This window comes from Micropterus salmoides, unplaced genomic scaffold (assembly GCF_014851395.1).
Source record: "Micropterus salmoides isolate LMB-PRFRI ecotype aquatic unplaced genomic scaffold, ASM1485139v1 Ms_hic_scaffold_5, whole genome shotgun sequence".
In the NCBI taxonomy this organism is placed as follows: domain Eukaryota; kingdom Metazoa; phylum Chordata; class Actinopteri; order Centrarchiformes; family Centrarchidae; genus Micropterus; species Micropterus salmoides.
The window spans coordinates 35,513,572-35,521,553 of NW_024044237.1; positions in this window are offsets into that span (position 1 = coordinate 35,513,572).

Here is a 7,982-nt window from a genome sequence, read left to right on the forward strand (position 1 = left end):
CCGGTAAAGAGAAAGGAAGACTGTTACAGTAAAGTTTCCAAGTAACAGTCAGTGTGTCACATTTACAGTAAACAGCTTGTATGAACATAACAGTTCTGCTGAGTCAGCCGATGCGTTGGCTATTATTAGTAACAGCACAAGTAGAAACAAATTATACAACATGTTCTGTAATTTCTCTCTTTTAATTGGGCTTTCTACGTCTCCGTGTGAACTAATTGAACCGATGACTCTGGTAATAATAACCGAATGTAGATGAGTGTTTAGAGTCTATCTCCTCATTTGAAGACCTTCCTGGCTGAAATGTCGGTCTGTTAACTCAAAGAAAGGGTTCATATTTTTCTGACAGTCTCGTTCTCCCTCCCCCCCCCGACCCGTCCATCGGTGTGTGTTTTATTTTAATCCTCCTCTCTGAATAAAAGGCCATTAGCAGCTGCTCTTTGTTGGCGCTGAAATGAAGCTGAATGTGTCAGACTGAGAGGAACATGAATTAAACATCCGTGAGAGGCGGAGAGTTATGAGCAGTGTCCGGTCTAATAAGGCTGAGCATTAACACCACAGTATCTCCACGCTGACTGACACACAGACGTTTATCTCTCTCTCTCTCAGGCTCAGTGTGAGGTTCAAACTGAAAAGCTTCCTCTGTCAGACGGACGAGAATGAATCAAATGTTCATGAATTAAACACAAAACTGTCATTAGTGTGTTCTGCTCTTTTTAGAGGAGGTCCACGCTGACACGGGAGCCGGTCCGACAATGCTATTATTTATTGTAAAAGTAAGATGACCAGATTTCTGAAATGAAAACCGGGGACATTTTTGGTTTGGTGGTCAGTATTTTATTAAAAACATATGTTATTATATATTAAATAAAAAAAGGGGGATGATTTTGGTTTTATTATCTGCCAAATATAACATTTTGAGGCAGAATGTACCTTTCAGTCAATAAGTAGAGGCTGCAGTCCCTTTCTGGCAGTGACATACTGCATTTATTTCTTGTTTTGGCCATTTAAAGGTGTTTTAAGAGGTAAAAAGTACTAGGTGAGTAATAAGCTGTCAAATATAACCCTCATGAATATAATCAAGTAATATCATAGCAGAAATAACTTCAGTAAGTAGAGGCTGCAATCACTTTCTGGCAAGTGGAACACTGCATTAAAGAGGTTGATTTGGCCGTTTAAAGGTATTTCAACAGGTAAAAAATGACTGGATTAGTCGGTACTCAGCAAGTTAAATAATGTAGAGTCATAAGGATAACTGCAAAAGAGGTAATGTCTGTATTTTATATATAACTCAGCAGTAAGTCGTGTTAATTGTAGACTACGTTCAGCTTTCCAAATATAAACAAGGATATTAGAACCACGCCTACCAAACACATAATCCATCGGCAACAACAGGCTTCTGTTGTTGGCTATAATCACGTAAATGTCAGACCTGGTTACGCTATAAACTGCAAACAATTATTCCCGTTAAAAGAAACGAAGTATCACGGATATAAAGTGATGTTTATTTGCACGTTATGTCTGTTTGATGCAGATAAAAGCAGCTGTAGACGTAAAGCGACTGGGCGATCCAGCTTTAACACGCTGTGCGCGCTCCCGTGGACGGCAGTCAGCTTTCAGCGTTCACTTTTCAGCACGACACCCGTGTGCTCTTCTGTCCAGTCTTTCTGGCCACGTAAAAAATCTGATTTCAGGTCTGTTAACACCTGATACAGTTAAAAACGGGGACATTTCCATGGACAGGCCACAGAAACTTGGGACTGTCCCCCGGAAAACAGAGACGTCTGGTCACCCTATGTAAAAGTCTTTTCAGCAATTACAAGAAGAGTGAAGGTAAAAGTCCCACATTTAAATAAATGTTAAGTAAAAAAATGAAAAGTAAAGCAGTAAAATGTCCCGGTGCCTGTTGTTCTGTTCCTCTCATCAGATTATTATTCCTTATCATTAATGAAGAGCAGGATGTTTCTGCTGTAGATGTTGGAGCTCAGTCTGAACTGTTCAGTATCAGACTGCAGCTGATGGTTACCGTTCACCTTTAATTAATAGCCTGAGCTTTTATTTGCTTAAATCACCCTGCCTAGATATGAGACAGGCCTTTAATTCCTTTACAATGCTGGGAAATCTGAATTAAGCATATTTTGGTGCTTCTTGTTTCCGTAAAAGAAACTGAACGATTGAATTGTGGAGAATCTGTTCGTACTGACACACAACATTTTTATCTGAATGCACGATCTAAGCAGCTTAGAACCAGTTCACGCAGGCGACCCGGTACATCCAATGAACATCTATAAAAACGGACCAGGCTTCTAATTGAGACCAGGCCAGTAAAAGGAGCAGGCATCTAATTAGGACTAGGCTTTAATTTAAGTTTTACCTCCTAGTGTTAGTCTGAATCAATCTGCTGATTATTTTCTCCATGATTGATTGATTGATTGATTGATTGGTCCGTCACAGTTACCCAGAGCCCAAAGTGACACCTTGCCAACGCTTGTTGTGTCTGACTAAACTCAGCGTTATTAACAAACATTAAAGTTTTTACAATCATTCAGAGGCAAATATTTAAATTGTTGTGACCAAGCAAAAATGTCAGGTGACGTAGTATAAAGAGTGACTAAAACTTAAAATCCACTGACTGCACTGTGGTTGCCGGAGCTAATCGCTGCCGTTATAGTCAATGCTCATGAGTCGACCAGGAGCGTCCCTGAAGCGGCTCTCCGCTCCGCAGAGAATAGATAGCAGGTGTATTTTTGTCAGCACAGAGCAGATCGTACCGGGCAGGAAGTCAGACACAGAACTGCATAGAGAATCTGGTCAGTTTTCAAAATAAAACACCCTGTGGAGACTCCCGATCATATAACGATAATAAACACGGTTACAACGGACAAAAACGGAAATCATTTAACTGCGTGGCCAACTTAATCATAGCAGAAGCACAAAAAGCAAACACTGAATACCAAATCAACAAAATCTAAACATGTCTGCAAAATCAGGCAAAACGCTCTGATTCTGAAAGGCTCCTCGTGGGAAATGCAGTCTGAAGTTTACGAAACAAAACGGGGTCACAGAGAGCCGTGAAGAAGGTAGAAGAAGCATGAAAATGACAAATTAATAACAAGTCAATAACGCTCGGCTGCTGAAACGCTTCTGAGACGCTTCCAGAGGACTTTGACGCCGGGCCATGGACTCATCAGAACCGTGGTGCAGCCGTAACGAGCCGTAGCCAGAGTTATTGGTTTCCTTGGAATAACACCAGCGTGTGCGCCGCGTTACGACTGCGCCACAGCTGCCATAACTAATCGCTGCCATTGTAGTCGAAGCTTGTGCTCACTGCTCTCTGCTCCGCCGCACGGAGAACAGGCAGCCGGTCTATTTTTGACGGAAGAGGCGTCAAGCAGCACAGAGCAGATGAGCCGGCCAGGAAGTCAGACACAGAAACGGCGATTTTCAAAATAAAATACCTTGTGCAGACTCCCGATCGTATTTCAACAATAAACGCGGTTAAAACAGACCAAAAAAGAAACCGTTTAACTACGTAGCCTTCTTAACCACAGTAGAAGCACAAAAATCAAGGACTACTTACCAAATCAAATAAATCTAAACAATTCAGCAAAATCAGGCAGGCAAAACGCTTTTAAAACGGTCCACAGAGCGCTGCGATCGGTAGAAACCGTGTGTCCGGTGTAAGTCCGTTTGTGGATGGATGGGTCGAACAAACACAGGAGGCCACCGTTTGTGTCCCATGTAAAACTAAAAAGTCAGCAATGACTTATTTTCACTTAAAACGTATTTAACAAAACATAACTTACGTATGTTTGCATCGTAACGCACTTATTTTGACTCAAACATGGGCTTCTGTCATAAATACTGCGGCCACTAGAGGTCGACGCCTAACAATAAACATAACTATGGGTTGCAATGAGCTGCTTGAACAGACGACATATACGATCTGCAGTCTGGATTTATCTGCTCTGTTGATATTCTCTGCACATTTGAAGTCAGTAGAGACTAAATGACGTGAAATGACAAAAAGGGCGTGTTATTCAAACGCCATTTGATGACACCAAGCTGTCTCCTGACTGCTTCCTTCATATGTTTTTGTCGGCTCAATAATCCAGAGAATTCATGTTCATGTTCTGCAGGAAATGATTTACATCCGATGACAGAGTTCAGTTCCAAAACAGGAAGTAGTAAGTGTTGTATGGATGGACGTGCAGGGAATCCAACTGTCGCCCTCCTAATTGGTAACCAGGATCTTTTACAAAGCATGTGCAGATATTATAGAATGCAAGAATTTCAATGGCACAAAAAAATATATACACATATTACAGTATGTATAAAACATTTAAGCATCTAGGCTCTGACCTGAAGAAGCACCATCAGGTTTTTAAACACAACTTTGTCTTTTTTAATGTTTATTTTAATGTACTACACATTAATCTACAGATTGTTTGGCCGGAAAAGCTGTAATTATTCGGTGGTCATAAACTTTGTGGGTGTGAAGTTGCATCACTGCCGTCTATATGACAGAAGGGAGGGGGAAATGGAACCAATCTGAATGCAAGATTTAGTTTTTTCAGGGCACAATTTAGTCATTTGAGGTGTAATATTAAGTAATTTGAGGACATAACTTAATTGAGAGAACACATATTGACAGTGTTAGAAGGCAGTAAGGTGGGAAAATGTGACGCATACATTTTTATCAATACTACACATTTCTGGTGTTTCAGTTTATATGCACACATTCAAAATGTGCATTAAAACACGTGGATGGAAACATTTCTGTGCAGCAGCTGCTCCGGGAAGCTTTTCATGTCAGGGAATATCTGAAGGGAAGCGAAGATGCCTTCATTATGTCGCCTAAAGTGTGTCCATATTTCTTTTCTTACAGGTGTGTGTATATGTATAATATAATATATGCACAGCGGAAACATATTCAACGGGCCGTGGATTCAGCAGAGCGGGACTCACTGATGGAGGAAAGAAAAAGAACCAGCAGGGTGACGACATTCAACTTTTTCCCCAGAAGTGCAGCGCTGTGCCTTCTCTTATTTCAATATTTTGAATAAAGAGTAATAAGGCTGTACTGCAGAATATTCAAGCTGATTTATGTTGGAAACAGTCGCTGCTTCTTCTGCTCGTGGCCCACGTGGCTGCGGTGAAGCAGTGGTGGAAAGTCCAAGAACCAAGAAACTAATTATTGCACTTAAGTACAATTATGAGGTACCTGTACTTGAGTATTTCCATTTTCTGCTACTCCACTGCGTTGCTGAGGAAAATATTGTAATATTTACTGCACTACATTTTTTTGATCACTTTAGTAGATTTGCAGAGTCTGGTTATTAACACAACGTCAGCAAATGATGATGTTTTATTAGAGGTTGAGATTAAAATAAGATTTTATTGATCCCCAGGGAATTCACGAGCTACCCGGCAGTATATAAAGTGATTAAAGATTAGCTCCACTTTTACCAGCTGCAGCATTAAAGTGATGAACACATGCATCAATAATTATGATCCAGTGATGTAATATGTAAGTTTCTTTTAATTTAACAGAGGATTTCTGCACTGTGGTGTTTTACTTCGGAGTACTTCTTCCACCGCTGCCAGTTGTAATTCCTCTGTGCTGTCAGAAGATAAAAGTCTTTGCCTATTGTCTGCGTATTTTTGCACATATATTGTCCACTAAAGTATTCCTTTTTAACTCCCCCCGATGGCTGCAGGTACATGTCCATATCATAACTTCAGATTTACCTGCCTCCACCCCCAAACTTCTCTCTCCAATACCTTTGAAACCAAAGCCGCCCTCTGCTGTAGGATGCACAGTAGTGATACCTGGATGTGTTATCTGAGATAAAAGCCGCTCGCTCTTCAGAGACCTGACACCTTTTTTTTATTTTTTTATTTCACTTCAAACACGAGAATCAGGTGAAATAATCTCACTCTGATTGGCTGATTCTTCATCTCTTCAGATTTTAGGCCCGGCAGGTTCAGATGGAGGCTTTTCAGCAGCGCTCTGTGGTTTGTTTTTTAATGTTTGAGTGACGGACAGGAAGCTCGCTCTCGCTCTCTCTCTCTCTCTCAGTTCATGTGGGCTTCAGCATCTGTGTCATCATTAGTATCATAACCCCTGTAAATATGCATCTTCCTCCAGTGTTTCTCTGACTGATCACATGCATTATGGATGCTCTCCGGGCCTCTCCTCTTCCTCCTACTGCTCCTCTTTCACCACCTTTTTATGACAAATGCATTCTTTTCCCCTCCCAAAGTTAAATCACGGTGCTTCACTGCCATCAAGTGGCTGCAGATCTGAGACCTTTACAGTACTAAAGGAAGTGATTTAGTCTCTACAGATGTGATTCCTCTCCACCTCTTTAAGCTCTGCTCTCTGGTGGCTCTGTCTCTCCACACTGTGTGCAGCCACGTTTTGGTCAAATAAAAAGATCTTTATTTTAATTTCTAGTGGAGGTCAGATCTGTGAGGCTGAATTTGAACCTTCACAGTTTGTGTCTGACGTTACCTTTTAATACCAACTTCTACTGTGCACATTTTTATTTACTGCTCTGCAGTGGTGGAATACGTATTTAGAACCTGGGTTTCATGTACTTCTACTCTAAGTAAAAGCAGCAACACCAAAATATAAAAAATACATCTAAAAGTCCTGCATTGAAAATCTTACTTCTGTTAAAGTACTGAAGTTTTATTAGTAAACAAAGTAAAAGAAGTATTCTTTCATGTAATAAAGCTCTGTAAATACTTAATAATAGTCCCCCTCATACAGTATTGTATGTATATCATATTACTGGAATATTATTTACTGATGCTTGTCAACATTTTATTAACTTGTAACTTGGGCTGTCAGATAAATGTAGTGGAGTAAAAAGTACAGTACTGGTCAGTGAAATGTTGAGAAGCAGAAATATAAAACAGAACAGAAAAAAATAAACTCAAATACCATAAAACTATATTTGAGTGAATGTAGTTAGTGTTATATTATTATTTCTGTTATTAGATTTTTATTATTAACTTTCACGTCCATAAACAGCTGTAAATCTGCCCCAGCCGCTCATGGCGTCCCTCAGGGTTCAAACCTTGGTCCCCTTCTGTTCACCCTCCTGTACTTACTACCTCTTGGTCACATCCTCTGTTGCGTAGGCCTCCATTTTGTTTTCATTTACAGGCAGACGACAGGGAGACAATGTGCAATATATCCATATTTAACGTTAATGAGGGACTCGACCACGACAAATCTGAAATCCTAACCATGACTTGCACACCGTCACCACCCTCTCAACTCTGTCTCCAAGATTTCACTCTCATATACTACTTACCTTGTGAAAGGAAATTTATTTTTCTTTTGTAGGGAGGTGGTTGGGGTGGGCGTGAGTCTTGCATGTTATAGTGGGTTATAGTTTGGGCAGAGCAGACGTGGCTTTTCTCAACTTTTTTGATAGTGAAATTTTCGGCTTTCACTCGCTATCTTCTGTCTTTTCAGTTCCGCCATGTTTAATTAACTGAGAATGTTTTTATTGACTAGTAATCCATCGTTGTAGGTCGAGCAGTTGTTCAAGATGACAGCGTCATCTGGTGTTTGAACTAGGATGTGCAACTGTGAACGGCCCCTGTGGGAGTAAGTATCTTGTTTTCTTTCCACTACAATACATATGTTTGGAAGTGCCAGTCCAGCTACAGGCGTACTGGAACCAAAGTACGTTTAGTAAGTCACATGACATTTAACACGTGGTTAAACGTGAAGTGAGGTCAGGTTTAGGAAAAGATGGTAGTTTGGGTTAAAATAAGTTAGGGCTGACCCCGAATAGTCGAAGATTCGATGCTTCGATGGGCGGAGCCTGATTCCACTGTCAATCTCACAGTTGAAGCTTCGCAGCGAAACAAGGATCACGCCATTTTGGCGATATGGGGGTGCTCAACGTCTGATTTTAGATAGAACTACCAATAAGTTAACACACAGCCATTACATATACATT